We start from the raw sequence: 19,091 nt of genomic DNA on the forward strand, positions 1-19,091 counted from the left end.
ACCACAGAAATTTCTTTTCTTTTCTTTTCTTTTTTTTTCTTTTCTTTTCTTTTCTCTCTTTTTTTTTTTACAGGCAGAGTTAGACAGTGAGAGAGAGAGAGACAGAGAGAAAGGTCTTCCTTCCGCTGGTTCACCCCCTAAATGGCTGTCACAGCTGGCGCGCTGCACCGATCCAAAGCTAGGAGCCAGGTGCTTCTCCTGGTCTCCCATGCGGGTGCAGGGCCCCAGCACTTGGGCCATCCTCCACTGCCTTCCTGGACCACAGCAGAGAGCTGGCCTGGAAGAGGAGCCACTGGGACAGAATCTGGCACCCCAACCGGGACTAGAACCTGGGTGCCGGCACCGCAGCCAGAGGATTAGCCAAGTGAGCTGTGGTGCCAGCCCAGAAATAAAATTTCAAGTTAGAAAAGAGATCAATGATATAAAAATATGCATACTAAAGGGTATCCCAGCCTTTTCTCTGTCTGTCTCTCAAACACACACATGCACACACACACACACGGTATGGAGGTCAATCAGAGTGCAGATTTTTGATTTTTCCCTCTGAACTGTTTAGAAAACTGTAAGAATGACACAGATAACAGTAGGCTGGCTTATTGATTCAACTGCCTGCTCTCTCAAAGAGGTGCTGAGTTCAGGAAAAGAGAGAAAGAGAGAGCCAAAGTACATGAGACTGGCAGAGACAGGGAAAGAGAAGAAAGAGGGAGATAAAGCCCAAAAGACAATACTGGGCAGGCGAGGGGAAGGCATGTGTTAAGGAGAATAAGCAATCATTAAAAGTCTTTTACATCCTAGGCACTATGTTAGGTATGTAATATAAGAGCGTGTCATTGTTATAAGATGGAAAGAGACAGCTGGTGGTTCTACTCACATTTGTAGGATAATACAAACCTACAGTTCTGGAAAATGGGTCTATTTATTTTAAAAAAGGAATCCTCAAAACTGTTGTGATTTCTTGTGCCATTGAGGAAGTGTCATCTTATCCATCAGCAGGAACTATTCTGACTTGTGTCTGAAATTCCACTAGTCCATCTGCTCTTTCGGTTTAAGCAAATTAGTGTTTGAGGATGGCATGCTTGTGATGACATAGCTAGCCTGTGGTGCCATGGAGATGCCCAGGAGATCTCTACAGAATGTGACTGCAACAAGCTTGGTCTTTTCTTAACCCACCACGAGTTCATCACAGAGCACTCAGCAACAGTGAGCAACGGCCAGGAATTCTAATGAGACGCTGGTTGCAGCAGAAGTAAAAGCTTCTGTAAAGGGCACTGAGAATCTTGATGATCCAGAAAATAGTGGAAGAGCAGACACTATTTGGGGAGCTCTTTATTTCGCATAGTTAAAGGAGATTCAGCTTCAAAATGTCCAGGCAGTTTTCCAATTTAAAAAGGTTATAGGTTCCATCTCTCCCATAGAAGAAGGTACTTCTTTGAGTTTCCTCAGCTAACTCTCCATACCATATGCTATGTCCATCCCTGATTCTTTTGCATTATCTTTGATGCTCCCCAATTCCTACCCTTCTGTGAAGTTCTTGCCCTTTCTACCTTCTCTGCATGACCTAACTGCTTACGTCACGAGGGAGCTGGGGCACTCAGCCCTGCCACCTTCCAGCTGGGAGACCCTTCCTCTTTCTGAGCCTCAGTTTCACAGTGTGGAAGCGCATGACTTCCAGGTCCCTGATAACTTAAAATGTTGATTATGCCATCATCCTTTGACATTTAACTAGCAAGCCATCTCTGACTACTTTGTCCACCACCCTCCTTGTTGCCCTCTTCTATATATTATCATCCTTGTTTTGGGGCCCACATATTGGGCAGTGTAAAAAGTATTTAAAGTTTCTCTCTCTCTCTCTCTCTCTCTAAAAGACTTTTGAGGAAATTGTTTTTCTTGTTTTGTACCACTCCATCCATTGTCTCTATTTCCATGTGCACAGCCCAGAGTTGAAATGGGCTGAACAAATATTTTTTAAAAGGGAGTGGGAAGGAATCCTGCCAAGTAAGGATGCTCTATTTCTGGAACACTGACTGGAAATGGCTACTGAACCTTATACTATTAGTTATCTGAGCAGATTGGTAAAAGAGGGCATTCTAGGCAGCAGGAACAGCATGGAATACAAGATACATATTTTTAGACCAAGAGGTAGTATAACGTGATTGAGAGTATAGACTTGGAGACAAACTTCTTTGGCTCCCAGTTCTAGCTCCACTACTTAATAAATAAATTATCCCCCTGTTCCTCAATTTCCTCAACTGAAAAATGTAGGATCTACTAGAAGCACCTATCTCATAGGGTTGTTAGAATTCAGGGATTAGTATATTAGTATAGTAATTGGAATAGTGACTGGGCATCCTTGTAAATGTTCAACAAAGACAAACCATTATTAGTCCTGAATCTTAAAGTTTACCCATAGGGATTCAATCAAAGGTGAAGGTATTAGAGATTGAGGTCACTGACAGAGACCGTATCAAGAAGAACTTTGCATCATCTGTAAAGGAGTTTAGATTTTTATCCTCTAGGATAAATGAACAGTTGGTAATTGAATATCAGATTTGGGCTCTAAAAGATCTCCCTGAAATTTGTGAAAAATAGATTAGAGGGAGGTGAAAGTGGAGGCATAGGGAAGGATTAAAACATTGTGAAAATAATCTGTGAAGAATGTTTGATCACTTGAAACTTCAGATTTCCTTTCAGGGCTAAATGCCTACAAATGTTATTTCTTTTTTTTCTTTTAAAGATTTATTTATTTATTTGAAAGAGTTAGAGTGAGAAAGAGAGAGAGAGAGAGAGAGAGAGAGAGAGAGAGAGAGAGAAAGGTATCTTTCATTCGCTGGTTCACTCTCCAATTGGCCACAACGGCCAGAGCTACGCTGATCCAAAGCCAGGAGCCAGGAGTCAGGAGCTTCTTCCAGGTCTCCCACATGGGTGCAGGGACCCAAGGACTTGGGCCATCTTCTACTGCTTTCCCAGGTCATAGCAGAGAGCTGGTTCGGAAGTGGAGCAGTTGGATCTTGAACTGGCACCCATATGGGATGCCGATGCTTCAGGCCAGGGCATTAACCCGCTGCACCACAGCCAGCCCCCTACAAATGTTATTTCCAAACCTGCCCTACACTGAGGGATGGGAGATGGGCCAGGGTAATTTATCAGCTTACTTTTTCCACCAGAAACACATCCCATGTGCACTCCACAGGTAAGGTCAGCCTCCTCATAGGCTTTTTCCTTCCTACTATTTCCTTCCTACTGATGTTAGGCACAAAATGCCCTCTCATCAATGTCATCTATAAAGCTCTAGGTACCCTGCCATCCCATTTGCAGTCCAACCCTACAGGGAGACCTCTTCGTTGCTTAGTCTGGCATCCTCAGCTTTGTGAGCTATCTAATCATATTTCACTGATATTTCAGGCAGCCATAATACGTATCACCAAAATCAGGGCAATTGTAGAAAAAGAGAATGAATGCTATTATTTACCAGGTATGTCTGTGGTACTAGACATATATAGGGACCACCTTAGGCAAAGTGAAATATACAGGGTTACCACACTCATAGGTGCAGTTGTGGGGAGGCACACTACTTGTTGCAGTCTTTCTGTTGCTAAAATTTCCCTTCATCTGCACAGTACTTTTCAGCTTACAAAATACTTGCTCTCATTAATCCTCACCTCAGTCTTGGGAATACACTGGACAGAAAGAAACTCTTCCATCAAACTGGTTTTCCTTAGGTTTCCCAGTTGCTTAAAACACAAAGGAACGTTTGCTTCACTCTGACTCCTGCTTCAGCTCCTAACCATGTCAGGGCTTTACAGCAATTGATTTTGTTCCCTCAGGTTGGTGGTGGAAGAATCATGTCATATTTCTTCTTTTGCTCTCATCATTCCCCTGTCTAAAGCTGGGAGAATGATAGAGTTTATAAAGTTGCAATGAGAAGCTATCAGAAAGTTTCAAAATATTAATTAATAAATACAAGTAATAGAATAGAATAAATACAAGTAATAAAATAGAAGTATAATATTCATAGCTATCTAGATGGTAGGACTTTAAGTGATTTTTAATTTTTCATTATCCATTTCTGTATCATTTTAATTAGTATGTACCAGTTATAGAATTTTACAAACTGATATTTTTACTTATGATTTCATTTTAAATAAAAAACACTAAGAGTTTTCAGTGAAATGACTAATGTCAGTGGAAACAAACAAAATCCCAAAACATAAGATTTTGAGGTAGCCATGAGTTTCCATTTTAATTATTCTGTAGAATTCAGATATTTTTAAGATTTATTTTATTTATTTGAAAGGCAGAGTGACAGAGATAGAAGGAGGGAGTGAGGGAGGGAACGAGAGAGAGAGAGATCAACTCTATTCACTGGTTCACTCCCCAAATGGCTACAATGGCTGGATCTGGGCTAGGCCTAAGACAGGAACCAGGAACTCCAGCCCAGTCTCCAAGGTGGGTGGCAGTAGCCCAAGCACTTGGGGCATCTTCTGCTTTTCCAGGTACATTAGCAGGATGGATCAGAAGTGCAGTGGCTGGGACTCAAACCGGTGTTCTAATATTGGGTCCTGGCTTTGGAAGCTGTAGCTTAATTTCCTGTGCCACAAGCTGGCATCTAGAATTAGGAATCTCAGAAATTAATACATGCCTTTGAACCTTAGTTTCCTAATGAGTACCACAGATATCACCACCCATCTCACACAGCCGTTAGGAAGATTCCATAAGACTCAACAAGCAAGAAGCCAAGGTGAGGGCCTGGTTTGTGACAGACTCTCAGCCACAGTCATTTCCTTCGTGGGGTATTCTTGAGATGCAGCTCCCAAGGCTCTAAGACGCCTTGCCACCTCCTCTGCCTGCAGCTCTGGAGCTACTGGAGGGATGCCCGTGACAGCTGTGCCCCTCAGCACGCAGCCGGGGCTGTCCAGAGATGCTGAGGCCTAATGCAGAGAGGCAGTCCTGTCCGAACCACTGGGGTTAAACATCCTGCTTTCAGGGTTCCTGACAGGATGTTTTGATAAAATAAATCTATTTTAAGTGACTGTAATGAAATACTAAACCAGTTTCTGAAGGGCTTTTAAGATGTTTTAAGAAGTTTCAGATCAAAGGCCCTGGGAAGGCAGACTCCATGCATTAAATATTTAGCGCTGACTCAGTCACTTGAGAGCTCAGGCATTTTGACATTGCAGGAGGGAGAAAGCACATTCTAGTTGGGACCACACTCGAGTTAAAGACATAGACAAAGGGATTTGGCACCAAGAGGCTTACCTTTGGTCTCCCACTGGCTGGAATGTTGGAGGACATAACCTCAAAAGGAAGTGCACCTGAGGATCTTGGATCTGAGAGAATTATTCACGCCCAATAGCAGTCCGGCACACAGGCCCTCAGTGAGCCCTGACAGCAGGGATCTGCCTTCCCAGCTGCCCACCAGTCTCAGTGCCTGTCATTCTATACACTGCCACTTAGGGCCTCCCAAGCTTCTGATGCCTGCAGAATGGTTCAGCTGCGAGACACTGCCCTTGAGACCACATGTGTATGCACAGACTGCTGGCAGGGGAGGCTCAGTGTAAAGAATAGATCGCCGAAGGCCACAAGGCTAGTTAGTGGCAGGGCTGGGGTAGTGTCAAGAGCTCCTGACAGTTTCAAGGTCTTTCCAATATATTACAGTGACTCTTCAATGGCAAACATCCACCATAGCTATGGACACAGAAGGACAGGAGTTTAGAATCTTTGATCGATACCAAGTCATAACCACCTCTGGAAACTTGGTAGAAGCTATGAAGTTCTCCCCCCCCTCCCCCAAGCACACGTGTACGTTCATATACTACATCTGGTATCTCGGGTTGAAGAATTTGAGCATTCTTTTTTTTAAACTATTCTTTTTTTTTTTTTTTTTTGACAGGCAGAGTGGACAGTGAGAGAGAGAGACAGAGAGAAAGGTCTTCCTTTTGCCGTTGGTTCACCCTCCAATGGCTGCCGCGGTTGGCGCGCTGCGGCCAGCGCACCGCGCTGATCCGATGGCAGGAGCCAGGTGCTTCTCCTGGTCTCCCATGGGGTGCAGGGCCCAAGGACTTGGGCCATCCTCCACTGCACTCCCTGGCCACAGCAGAGAGCTGGCCTGGAAGAGGGGCAACCGGGACAGGATCGGTGCCCTGACCGGGACTAGAACCCGGTGTGCCGGCGCCGCAAGGCGGAGGATTAGCCTATTGAGCCGCGGCACCGGCCAGAATTTGAGCATTCTTAAAAACACATTCTTGAACTTCAGGTTTCAAAACCTTGGTCTAAGGTCACAGTAGGCCAAGTCATCCAAGAATTTATAGCTTTGAGTTTCTTGGCTGATTTTTAGATAAGTACTCTGACAGTAGAAGCATTATAGGGTTTGGTGTTAAAAAACCCTCAGTAACAAGTACTCAGCAACTGCGTAACATCAAGAAATTGCCTAACTTCTATGAACCTAGGTTTCCTACTTGGTTGTAGGAAACTACAAAACTATCACTTCCAGGAGCAGTTGGGAGTTCAAGTGAGATAATACAGATAATTCTGACATACTTTCAATGGATGCAGACTTCCTATCTTCTATGTGCTCCTAGGAAAATTATGATGGATTCCTCCAGCATCCAGTCATTCACACTAGCTTTCTACCTTACAGCTAAGCTTTAGACTCCAGGTGGGCAAAAGCCATGCCTATTTTGCTCACAGTCACTGCCTCTGGGTGTATTGACTGGCCCATATCAGGTGCTCAATACACTGAGTGAATTAATTAAAAGAACAAATGAATAAAATCAGGTGGATACTCCCAGAGAGGGAGTAGAGGCAGAAAGTCGAGCACTAACCTCGGGGAAATTTGAAACCATGCTATAGGCCACAGAAAAAGTAATGGCTTAAGTAATGACTTGGGAACTGGGGATTCTGAGAAGACAATTTAAAGGAAGCTCTGTCTGTTTAGTTCTGCTCATTATGAAGGGACCAAGTGGGATGGTTGGAAGAGGTAAAAGCTATTAGCTCTAGCCTGCTGCAGACCTGATTCTGACTTTGCAGGCATTACTGTCTCTACCTGGAGCATGCTCAGTTTCTGAACCAGTCCTGACAGGTTCAAAAGCAGTTGCAGTTTCTGCTCCATATGAGATTTTGTTATCGTGGGCTAGAACACACAGCCCAGCTCTTCACATATCAATGGAGTCAGAGTTCACCATAGAGTCTTCAGATGGAAAGTCAGTCTCAATCACAAGTTCCACTTCAGCCCCTGGCTATCTCTTCACCTAGACACAGGCCCCAGACAGTGATGACAGAGGGGAGAAGTACCATGTCACCACACAACACACTTTCTACACCAACTATTACCTGGAAATCCTTCCTGACATCCTGAATCCCTTAGAAATACATGCATGAATGCCAGATATTTCTGGACACTGAACATCCTGTCAAAATTTAATACATTCTCCACAATCTTCTTATTTGCCACTTTGGTAGTTCTACCATACATCAGTTCCAACAAGCCAGAAAACCTAGGAGTAATGTTTGATTACTCTCTTTCTCTCAACTACAACAGTCTATTAATCACAGATCCCATAGATCTTAAACCCCATATATTTTCAGATTCCTAGGTTAGGGATATAATATATAGGAATATATATATCACAATCTTGAAATATCTAGGAGCTAAAATTTTCTAGTTGAATTTCTCAACTCTTTCCCATTTTTCTAGCAAAAGATGTGCTAGAATTTTATTGAGAAAAATATAAAACTATTTAAGGACATAAATCTTAAGCATTTTATCATCATTAGAGAACTCTCTAGCAATGTTCTCTGCCCTTTAATCCATCCTCCACATAGCAATCCAAGTACACTTAATATAAAATATGTTTGGCTTTGTTACACCCTTGCTTAAATCCCTACACTGATAACCCTACCACATACAGAACAACTAACGGACAAAAACCCCAGACCTTTTGTTCCATTCCAGCTTCTCTGTATCCTTCCTGGGATCCTTACCTGTGTGTTTCCAAAACCCTGTCAAAGACTCCTTCTCTGGCTCAACAGAAAGAGAAGGGGAAGTATGAGCTATGCTCTGCTGAAATAAGCTACCGCGGGCAGCAGTGAGTTCCTCACACGTGCAGGGGTCCTCAGAATCTGGACAACTGCGGACCGGGATGTCATTGGGAAGTTCCTCTCTTGAACAAGAGATGGGTTATATGCCACGTAAGAGGAAATTCTGACCTGAGGAGACTTCCAGTGGGGTCAAAATAGCACGTTCCCTGGGGACAAAAGCACATCGTCTCACCCCGGCTTCCCTACATGGACATCTGTATGGGGAGGCCTGATCTCAAGGAAAGCTTCTTCTCCTGTGAGACCAGCCTGATCCACAGCCAGCGGCAATGGGAAGCTGTTCTGGCATTTATTTCTTTGGTCAACGTAATCAGTGTAGACATTCCAAGTGAATAATTCAGGCTTCCTAAAATAAATCAACTAAGCTAAGATTGCCAAATGTAGCTGTCTTCCTTGATCAAGGTAACTAGGTAAATACCAAATCTCACTCCTTTTTCCTGTAAACACAGCTTTCTGGGCAATCCTTACTAAATGATGAGAAAGAGACAAAGTCTTAAAGATAACAAAAGCAAATGTTTTGCATTTGTATAGATCTTTAGAAATTTAACATGCAGTTAAAATATGATTACCAATGGAGAACCTAATGTGTGCTAGGCAATATGGCAACATTTTTTGGACATTGTCTTTTAAAATCACAAACTTTTCAGACAAATCATCCTGGTTCAGATCTCAACTCTCAACTCTACTACCTGTGTGCTTTTAGGCAGGTTATTTAATTTCTTTCTGTATCAGTTTCATAATCTTTAAAATGGATAGGGTAACAGAGCAGACCACAAAAGCTTGTTTGTGTAATTATACAAGGTAATGACATTAGCCAGTCCCAAAAAGACAAATACCATGTGTTTTCCATGATTTGTGGTAACTAACAGAGCATCTAAAATGTAATGTACTGAAGGGAAATTCACATTTTGAGATTTGGTGATTGTTTACAGCCTTTGTCTCTGCTGTTGAGGAAAGTTTTTTTTTCCTCATACTATGTTGGTTTCTTATTGTAGTGTTAATCTTGTGAATATAAATGAAACTGAAAATAGTTCTTTTTGAAAATTAAGAGTGGGATTAGGAGGGGGAGGAGAAAGAAGAGTAGGAGTGCAGGCAGGGGGGAAGGTAGGATGGGAAAAATTGCATGTTCCTAAATTTGTATATATGAAATGCATGACATTTGTATACTTTAAATAAATTTTTTAAAAAAGATTTATTTATTTATTTGAAAGTCAGAGTTACACAGAGAGAGGAGAGGCAGAGAGAGAGAGAGATAGAGAGGCCTTCCATCCGATGGTTCACTACCTAGATGGCCGCAAAGGCCGGAGCTGCACTGATCTGAAGCCAGGAGCCAGGAGGTTCCTCCAGGTCTCCCACACAGGTGCAGGGGCCCAAGGACTTGGGCCATCTTCTACTGCTTTCCCAGGCTACAGCAGAGAGTTGGATCAAAAGAGGAGCAGCTGGGACTAGAACTGGCGCCCATATAGGATGCCGGTGCTTCAGGCCAGGGTGTTAACCCGCTGAGCCATACCACCAGCCCCACCTTAAATAAAATTTTAAAAAAGGAGAAAAAAAAAAGATAGCACACATAAGGAGCTTAGCTAGCATCATGTGTGGTTCCATAAATGTTAGCACAGAGTCTATGATGTGGGAGACTGGTATTGATGAAGAGTTCAGAGATGAAAACACACCTATCATTCTTCCCTAAGAAGATTATTCAGCCCTTAGACTACATAGAGGGGGCTACCTGGAGGAGCAGGGCTTCCTAGACCTAAGGGAGGTTGGGCCTGAGGGAACTGCACCCACACAGAAGTCACTGAAGAGTAACAGAGGCACAGAGCAGGAACCAATGCCAAGTGAACCGGAAGAGTTGTTTCCACTTCTCTTGTACCTTTATTGGCTACTTAGCTCTGCATCTGTAGGGCATAAAAGGAAATCCTGGAAAGAGGAGGTTTATGGTCTTGTTCTGTGAGGCAAAGATGTGGAGAAGGAAGCTAGGAAGATTCAATCAGTCTTCTCAACCAAGCTAATGGCACGAAGCCCAGGAGAGGAAGAGTAGGGGGTAGGCTGGGTCCTGAGGCTGGTGAGGGAAAGGTAAACTAGAGCAGCAGAGGCAACAGAGCCTTGCCCTTGAGACTCAAGAATAAAAATACCCCTACTGCAACCCCATCATTGAATGCTTCCACGACCCTATTAGATGCCCACAGCAACACCATTGTAGTCAGTAAAAGGATTCAGGTAGAACAAAGAGCAAACATTTTGAAGTCCGACAAATCTAGATTCCAGTTTTCATTCTACAACTACTCTCAAGCAAGCCAGTGAACCTGAGATCTGATCTCTTCATCTGTGTTAGAGAATAATAAAAGCAGCATATTGAAGTAAAAGCAGAGCCTAGCTCAGAGTGTGCTACAATCTGAATTTTTGGGTCCCTCACCCTCTGATTCTTATGCTGAAGCTTAAATCCCCAGTAGAATGGCTTTTGGATGTAAAGCCTTTGAGGGATAATTGAGTCATGAGCATGGAGACCTCATGAATGACATTTGTGCCCCTGCAGGGGGCTGAAAAGACTGGAGTTCCCTCTTCCTGTTAGGTGAGTATACAAGAGACATTCGGCCATCTGCAACCTGGAAGAGGGCCCTTAATAGAACCAATCAGGTTGGCAACTTGATCTGACTTTCAGCCTCCAGAACTGAGAGAAATAAATAGCTGTGGTTTATAAGCCACTTAGTGCATGGTACTCTGTCACTGCAGCCCAAATTGACTAAGACACAGTCTAAGGGAGAATATGGTAGACAGCATGACTAAAGTGGCTCCTCTTTATTGAAACATAAAGAGCATGAGATTCCCAATCAACCAAGGTCATGTACCTAGGGACCATGGACTTATATAAATTCTGTCCTTGGGCCTTAGTTTTCTCCGCTGGGAAAAGAAGGCGAGAGAAGACTGGTATTTAGGGGGTCTTTCTGGGTCTAAACTTTAATGACTTCCACTGTCTGTAGTACAGACATCATGAATGGGAGAAAAATATGAAAACTCCCAGCCATGTGCCTATGCCCTTGTGAAATGGCAGCTGGGAAAAACAATATCTGGATTGGGTAATATCCTGCTGACCTAGTTAGCAGAGTTAGGATACTTTTAAATATGTATGAATATTATTGAATGAGAAAGAGGAGGCTGATTCAAATTGTTGCAGTGCATATTAATATCTTATTATCCACTTTAATATAGGACAGATACTGGAAACCTCTATTCTCTTCTTAGCAAAACTAATGTCAGGCTATGGTAAATAAGCCAGAAAAATCAAATGATATTGAGAGAAGGAAGTTAAATAATTTAGAAAATAGGATTCCAACATTTAATAAATTAATCTAATCCCAGATGTTATTAAGAACAAAGGATAGGGTTTCTATGTTCCATTTTCTAAAATGATATCTCTCTGGGAAGGGAAACAAGGACTCTAAACATTCTTAGCTGTTTCTCCTTTGAGGAGAGAGATCATCTATATGACAAACAGTATTTGACAGCCTATTATGCACCCAGCAGTTATACCCACCTCTTTGAAGCCACAAAGAGGAAAAAAATCCAGACACTCCTCTTGAGGACCTCACTAGATAATGGGAGGACCCATATCCAGGACTACTATAATCATAGCTTTATTTGGAAAAATGAGGAATTGGTGCTCATGCCTTGATAAATTGTGGAATGCCTCTCTCGTCCTCTCTAACCCTCTCTTCAATTCCCAATAGCATGTGAATTTACTCTTCTTGGTAAAATGAATGAGTCTAGTTGAGAAAATTAATTTATTTAAGATGTATGCCAATGACTTTCAGAGCAATAAACACTAGTAGCATGTATCCTGCCACTCATTTATAAATTTGTGCAGTACCTACTGTGTACCAGGAAATGGTAATCTCTTTTTTAGTCACTAATTTAATTTTTCTAACAATTCCAAAATACAAATAAAACTGGGGATTGAAGAGGTTAACCTGCCCAGTGACACATAGTGAAGACCAACAGCACTAAAATCAAATTCATCTGAAATAAAAGCCTTTGATCTTTCCTTTAGGCCACCTTACTGGCCTATTGATGAGAGCATATGAAAAGGTTATACCACTGGATTGGAGAATCTATGTTGACCACAGAACTGCATCAATGCAGGGGATGGGGGTGGAAGATGTCTGCCTATTTATCTGGGCATCATTGCTCTTTGGATAAACGAAACTTTTCAGGCCATCCTGGGGACAGAAAGGTCTGATCATGTTCTGTTCTGGCTGGAAGTCTGGAGGCCCTGAAGTCAGGATAGACTTTAGGCAACAGAAGCCAAGACTATAGGCCGAAGTTCAGGCCTGGGACAATAATAGCTGGACAGGTCCAGTTACTGTGGGCAGCTTCAGGGTCCCAGAGTCAGAGGGTAATAGAGATCCAACAACTCATTCTGGCTCTACCATCATTCAACTATGAATTGGGCTAAATCCTTTTTTCTGCTAGTTTCATTTTCCCAAATTAAAAAAATAAAGGCTGGGCCAAATCATTACTTCTTCTAATTTCTTCTAGTTCCAAAATACTATGATTTTAAGATTCCAAATGTGATCTCCAGCAACAAGAGTCACACAACTCATTATTTGTTGAGCACTCGGTATATGACAGCACACTATTATATTAACTCTAATTACACTCTTATAACAACATTGCAAAGTTGGTTTAATTGTCCTTCTTTATAAGGTTAGAGGTCCTGGACTCCAAGAGGTCAGCCCCACGTAACTTGGCCATGTTCTATATAACTTGTTACATTTAATTGAATCACAGTCACACAGCTCATAAATGGCAGAACTCTGATCTGTGTCACAGATAAAATCATAATCTTTTTCACCTATGCCTTCTTTCCATTGCTCCCCTGAGTAAACAGTTGAGGATATGACCTCAAGGATATTTTTCAGGCTTTTTTGATAGCTCTAATTCAAAACAAGTACCTAAGTAATGAAGCACTCTCTGTTTGCATGGACTAAGACGAAGCACAAAAATGCTCTCAAGGGTGCATGTGGATTCCAAGATGGCTGAACAATGAAAAGGTGGACTGCTTTAGACAAGGGGAAATAGCAGAAAAAATCAGAGCTACTTCATTCCCAAGGGAGAGTTGGAGAGATGTTTGCGGTGGAAATTCTACATAAGGAAGAGGGACACCGTGGAACAGTGTGGAATGTGCAACTGCACAGCAACAAGCAGAGAAATCACACATGATCATGCTGCCAGGAACTGGGGAAGAGCTTTGGAGAGCAAGGTGAGAGCAGACTGCAGCATCCCATGCTACTGGCGATATTGCCTGGGGAAGAGCCTTGTGGGCCATACTGTCTTTGAATCTGGTCTGGAACCCTAATGGGGGCAGGGTACCCACTTATAATCTATGAAAGAAAAGCACGTTTCTTTCTGCCCATCCCCCCACAAAGGTGCCTGGAAACTGGCAGGGAGAAGGCACTAATTTGACACAGGTAGAGGCTGCAGCACCTCTTGTGTGCATGTGAAACTAGGGGATTTTACCAGAGGGAAAAATCTATATTCCCCACTGACTTTGAGTCTGGATGGGAGGGTTGACAGGGGGGTGGGCACCCACCTAGGACTGTGAGGTGCCCCCAGTCTCTCAATATATCATAGATTCCAGGGTTCAAACTGCCAAGGCAGAGCACCCCTAGGCAGCTGACTCTGGAAACATCTCTGCTCGCTCCATGGATGCATCAGGCCAGCATGGTGGAGTGGATCATCTATATCCCCTGACTGTGGGAGTCTTGCAAGCTGTGACTATGGGAATTCTGTGACTGCGTGATAGGGCACGGTGTCTAGTTGGGTCTCTAGACAATCACCGTGTGAGGCACTACAGGCTCAGAGCTCCCTGATTGCCTGGGGTGCGTCATTGCGAAGGGATCCCTGTTCACAATGAGGACTGCAGAGACCCATTGTGAAGTTTGTGCAGCAGTGGGGGGAGTGTTGCACCCACTGTGGGCTAACACCAGACACCGATCACCTTGGAGTAGAGGAGGTTAGGGTGTGATTATGCCATCAGAGATGATCTGACAATAGACAATAGAGGAGACTGATCCTACCCAATTTTTGTGTCACCCTGGATATACCCTGGAACACGGATAAGAGCTCCCTGGCCACACCCAGCACACACCTCTGGGTATTCACTGCAAGGGCAGACACTCCACTAAGCCACAAAGCCGTTGTTCGAAGATTACATCCATCAGAGGGGAAAACCAATAAATATTTCCACAAATGCCTAAAAACAAATGCATAAATTCAAGAAACAAGAATAAGAAAGTAAAATGGCTCTTCAAAGAAACACAACAACAATTCATTATTTTAATGATAAGATGAAGAGATTGATGAAATGTATGAAAAGTTGTTCAAAAGAATGATCACAGGATTACTCAGAAGCAATGCAAAACAAATTCATGGTAAAATAAGTCCATACATGACATGGAGGAAAAATTTTCCCATGAAATTGAAATTTCAAAGAGAAATCAAACTGAAAATTTTAGAAATAAAGAACTCAATATGTTAAATAAAAATACAGTGGAAACCCTTAACAGCAGGCTTGGTGAGGCAGAAGAAAGAATATATGAGCTAGCAGACAAATCTTTGGAGATATCTCAGTCAGACAAAGAAGAAGAAGGAGGAGAAGGAAAGGAGAAGAGAAAAAAATTAGAAAAAAAATTTAAAAATGTTCGAGATTTATGGGATACTCTCAAATGACTCAACATATAGGTCTTAGGAGTTCCTGAAGGTGTGGAAGGAAAGAACGGATTGGATGCATATTCAGCAAAATACTTACAGAAAATGTCACTAATTTGGAGAAAGAAAGAAACGTCCAAGTATCTGAGGCACATAGAACTACTAATAGAAATGACCAGAGAAGATCTTCACCATGACACATTGTCGTCAAATTTCAACAGTGAAACATCAAGAAAGGATTCATGAGAGAAATGCCAGATTTCTTTCTTCAAATTAGTGACAAATTAGTTTCAGAAATCAACTGGAAAAAAAAACTGAAAATGAGAATACAACATAGCAAAACTTAGTAGATACAGCAAAAGCAGTAGTAATTGGTGACTACATCAAGAGATTGGAAAGGTATCAAATAAATAAGCTATCAATACATTTTAAGGACCTAGAAAAATGACAACCAAAACCACAAATTATTAGGCGGAAAGAAATAATTAAAATTAGAGAAGAAATAAACAAAATTGAAACAAAAAATACAAAAGATCAGTGAAATGTCTGGCTTTTGAAAAAAGAAAGAAAATTGATTGATACACCATTGCCAACTAACCAAAAAAATAGAGAAGACCCAAATTAATAATCACAGATGAAAAAGGAGAGGTGACAAAGGATAACATAGAAGTAAAAAGAAAAATCAGGATTTACTACAAACAGCGTATGCCAACAAATTGGAAACTCTATAAAATATGGATAGATGTCTAGACACATACAACCACCAAAATTGAGTCATGAGCACACAGAAAACCTAAACAGACCAATAACCAAGATGGAGATTCAATGTGTAATGAAGACACTTCCAACAAAGAAAAGCCCAGGACCAGATGGTTACACTGCTGAATTTACCAGAAATTTAAAGAAGAACTAATTCCAATTCTTCTAAAGCTATTCAAAATAATTGAAAGGGAATTCAATAATTTCAAGGAAGCTAGCATCACCTTCATTCTTTAACCAGAAAAAGATACAACACAGAAAAAGAACCACAGACTAATATCTCTGATGAACATAGATGCAAAAATCCTCAACAAAATACTGGCTAACTGAATCCAAGAACACACCAGAAAGGTCATTCACACAGACCAAGTGGAATTCATCCCTGGTATACTGGAATGGTTCAACATACCTAAATCAACAAATATGATATATCAAATTAATATATAGAAGAATAAAATTTTATAATTATTTCAGTAGATGCTGAGAAGTCATTTGATGAAATACAACATCCTTTCATGACAAAGACCTTGAACAAACTGTGTATAGAAGTAACATTCCTCAACACAATCAAAGCATGACCAACCCACGGCAGGCATCATATTGAATAGGAAAAAGCTGGATGCACTTCCACTAAGATATGGGACTAGACAAGGATGCTCACTTTCTTTTTTTTTTCCTACTTCTGAATTTTAATTTGTATAAAATAGTTTTAAAGAAGATATCTGTATGGGAGACCAGGAGAAGCACCAGGCTCTTGGCTTTGTATCAGCACTGTGCACCAGCCGCAGCACACCGGCCGCAGCGCGCTGGCCGCAGCGGCCATTGGAAAGTGAACCAGCAGAAAAAGGAAGACCTTTCTCTCTGTCTTTCTCTCTCACTGTCCACTCTGCCTGTCCAAAAAAAAAAAAAAAGAAGATATCAGGTAAACAAAAATAAATGTGATAAATTTTATAACCAATGACTTTCACCATTGCTATTCAAGATAATCCTGTAAGTTTTAGTCAGAGCCATTAGGCAAGAGAAAGAAATCAAGGGGATACAAACTGGAAAGGAGGAAGTAAAATTATCCCTATTTTCACATGACATGATCCTATATATGGGATCCAAAAGCTTCCACTAAGAGACTATTGAAACCCATAAAATATTTGGTAAAGTTGCAGGATAAAACACACACACACACGTCAACAGCCTTTGTAAAAAAGACAACACCATGCCTGAGAAAGAACTTCTAAGATCAGTCCCATTCACAACAGCTACAAAAAATTAAATACCTTGTAATAAATTTAACCAAAAGGTCAAAGATCTCTACAATGAAAATTTCAAAACATTAAAGAAAGAAATAGAAGACACACAAAAAATGGAAAAAAAGTTCTATGTTTGTGGATTGGAAGAATTAATATAATTAAAATGTCCATATTACTGAAAGGAATTTACAAATTTAGTGTGATCCAAATCAAAAATATCAAGAGCATTCTTCTTCTGAGATCTAGAAAAAAGTAATACTAAAATTCATATGGAAACATAAGAGAACATAAGTAGCATCTTAGTAGCTAAAACAACTTTAAACAACAAATGAAAGCCAGAAACATCACAATACCAGATTTCAAGACATGCTACAGGGCAGTTATAAGCAAAACCACCTTGTACTCACACAGAAATAGACATGTAGACCAATGGAAAAGATAAAAACCCTAGAAATCAACCCACACATCTACAACCAACTAATCTTTGAAAAGTACCTAAAATCCACTCCTGCAGAAAGGAGAGTCTATTCAACAAATGGTGTTGGGAAAATTGGATCTCTACATGCAGAAGTATGAAACAAAACCCCTACCTTATACCTTATGCAAAATCAACTAACAAACTCTAAACAGATCATGAATCTAAAACTACAACCTAATACCTTCACTTTAGTAGAGGAGGAAAATTCTTCAAGACATTGTCATAGAGAAGGATTTCTTGTATTAGACTCCAGAAGCACAGGCAATCAAAATCAAAATTGACAAATGTGATTTTTATCAATCTCAGAAACTTTTGCACTGAAAAGGAAACACTCAGCAAAGTTTGGAGGCAACTAATAGAATGGGAGAAAATATCTGCCAACTGTGGAAACAGATAAAGGATTAATATGAAGATCTATAAAGACTTTAAGAAACTCAACAACAACAAACAAACAATCCCATTAAGAAATGGGCAAAGACTTTAAACAGAGATTTTTCAAAGTATGAAATTCAAATGGCCAAGAAACACAGGAAAAAATGCTCAGGATCATTAGCTATAAGAGAGATGCATATTAAAACCACAATGAGGTTTCACGTCACCCCAACTAGAATGGCCCTCATACAGAAATCAACAATACATGCTGGCAAGGATATGAGGAAAAAAGTACCCTAATCCACTGTTGGTGGGAATGTAAACTAGAATAGCCATGGTGGAAAACAGCATGGAGATACCTCAGAAAGCTGAAAATTAATCAGCCACACGACCCAGCAATCCTACTTCTGGGATTTTACCCAAAGGAAAGAAATCAGCAGATGAATGAGTTATCTGTCCTCTTTGTTCATTGCAGCTCAATTCACAATAGCTAAGATATGGAATCAATCCATATGTCCATCAACTGATGATTGATTGTATAAAGAAATTGTGATACACACACACACACACACATATATATATATATATATATATATATATATATATATACGTACATACATACATACATACATATATAGTATGGTATGCTAATCAGCCATAAAATAGAATGAAATCCCTGTGTTTTGCAAAAAATTGGATGGAACTGGAAACCATTACACTTAGCAAAATAATCTAGTCCCCAAAAGACAACTGCTATATGCTTTAGCATTTTTCTGGAGTACTCTTCCCAGGTTGTTCCATCATCTTCAGATCTTTACTCATGTGTCACCTTTAAAATGATGCCTTTCTTGCCTGCCTTATCCAAAGTTACCAGTCTTCTGTCTCTCTTCTTTATTTTATTTTTTTCATTTTACTTGTTTACTTCACTAGAAAATAAGCTCTATGAGGACAGGAATTTTTTCTTGCCAGTTTTCATATCCGTGCTCAATCCATGGCACTTGGAACAGTGTCTGGCACATGGTAACTGTTTACTAAGTAGTTGAACAAACGAATGAATGGTATAACTAGAAGACATGGTAAAAAGGAGGCTACATTTGAAATCAGATTATCTGGATTCTAGCATGATCTAGTGTAAATTTGTGCTAATAATGCATTAGTTTCCTTTTATGTACATTGGGCATTATAATCCTAAGCCACTGTACTTCACAAGGCCATTGTGAGCACATGAGAAAAGTGTACATTTTTAAGCAGTGTTATTGAGATATAGTTCACCTAACATAAAATTCACAAATTCAAATACATTTAGTGTATTCAAAAAGCTCTGCAAGCATTATAGCAACATAATTTTAAAACTTTCCATAGCTCAAAAGGAAACCCTGTACCCACTAGGAGGCCACTCCCCCTCTCCTACAAATATCATAATTCTAAATAACTACTAA

At 40.8% G+C, this 19,091-nt stretch overlaps 1 protein-coding gene across 1 annotated transcript in view; it reads right to left on the reverse strand.

Annotated features, from left to right (window-relative positions):
- AGBL4 (AGBL carboxypeptidase 4) overlaps positions 1–19,091 on the reverse strand; it is a 1,345,014-nt gene that overhangs the window by 519,648 nt on the left and 806,275 nt on the right. The window lies entirely within an intron of this gene.

The sequence above is a fragment of the Lepus europaeus genome, chromosome 5 (genome assembly GCF_033115175.1).
Source record: "Lepus europaeus isolate LE1 chromosome 5, mLepTim1.pri, whole genome shotgun sequence".
Lineage (NCBI taxonomy): Eukaryota > Metazoa > Chordata > Mammalia > Lagomorpha > Leporidae > Lepus > Lepus europaeus.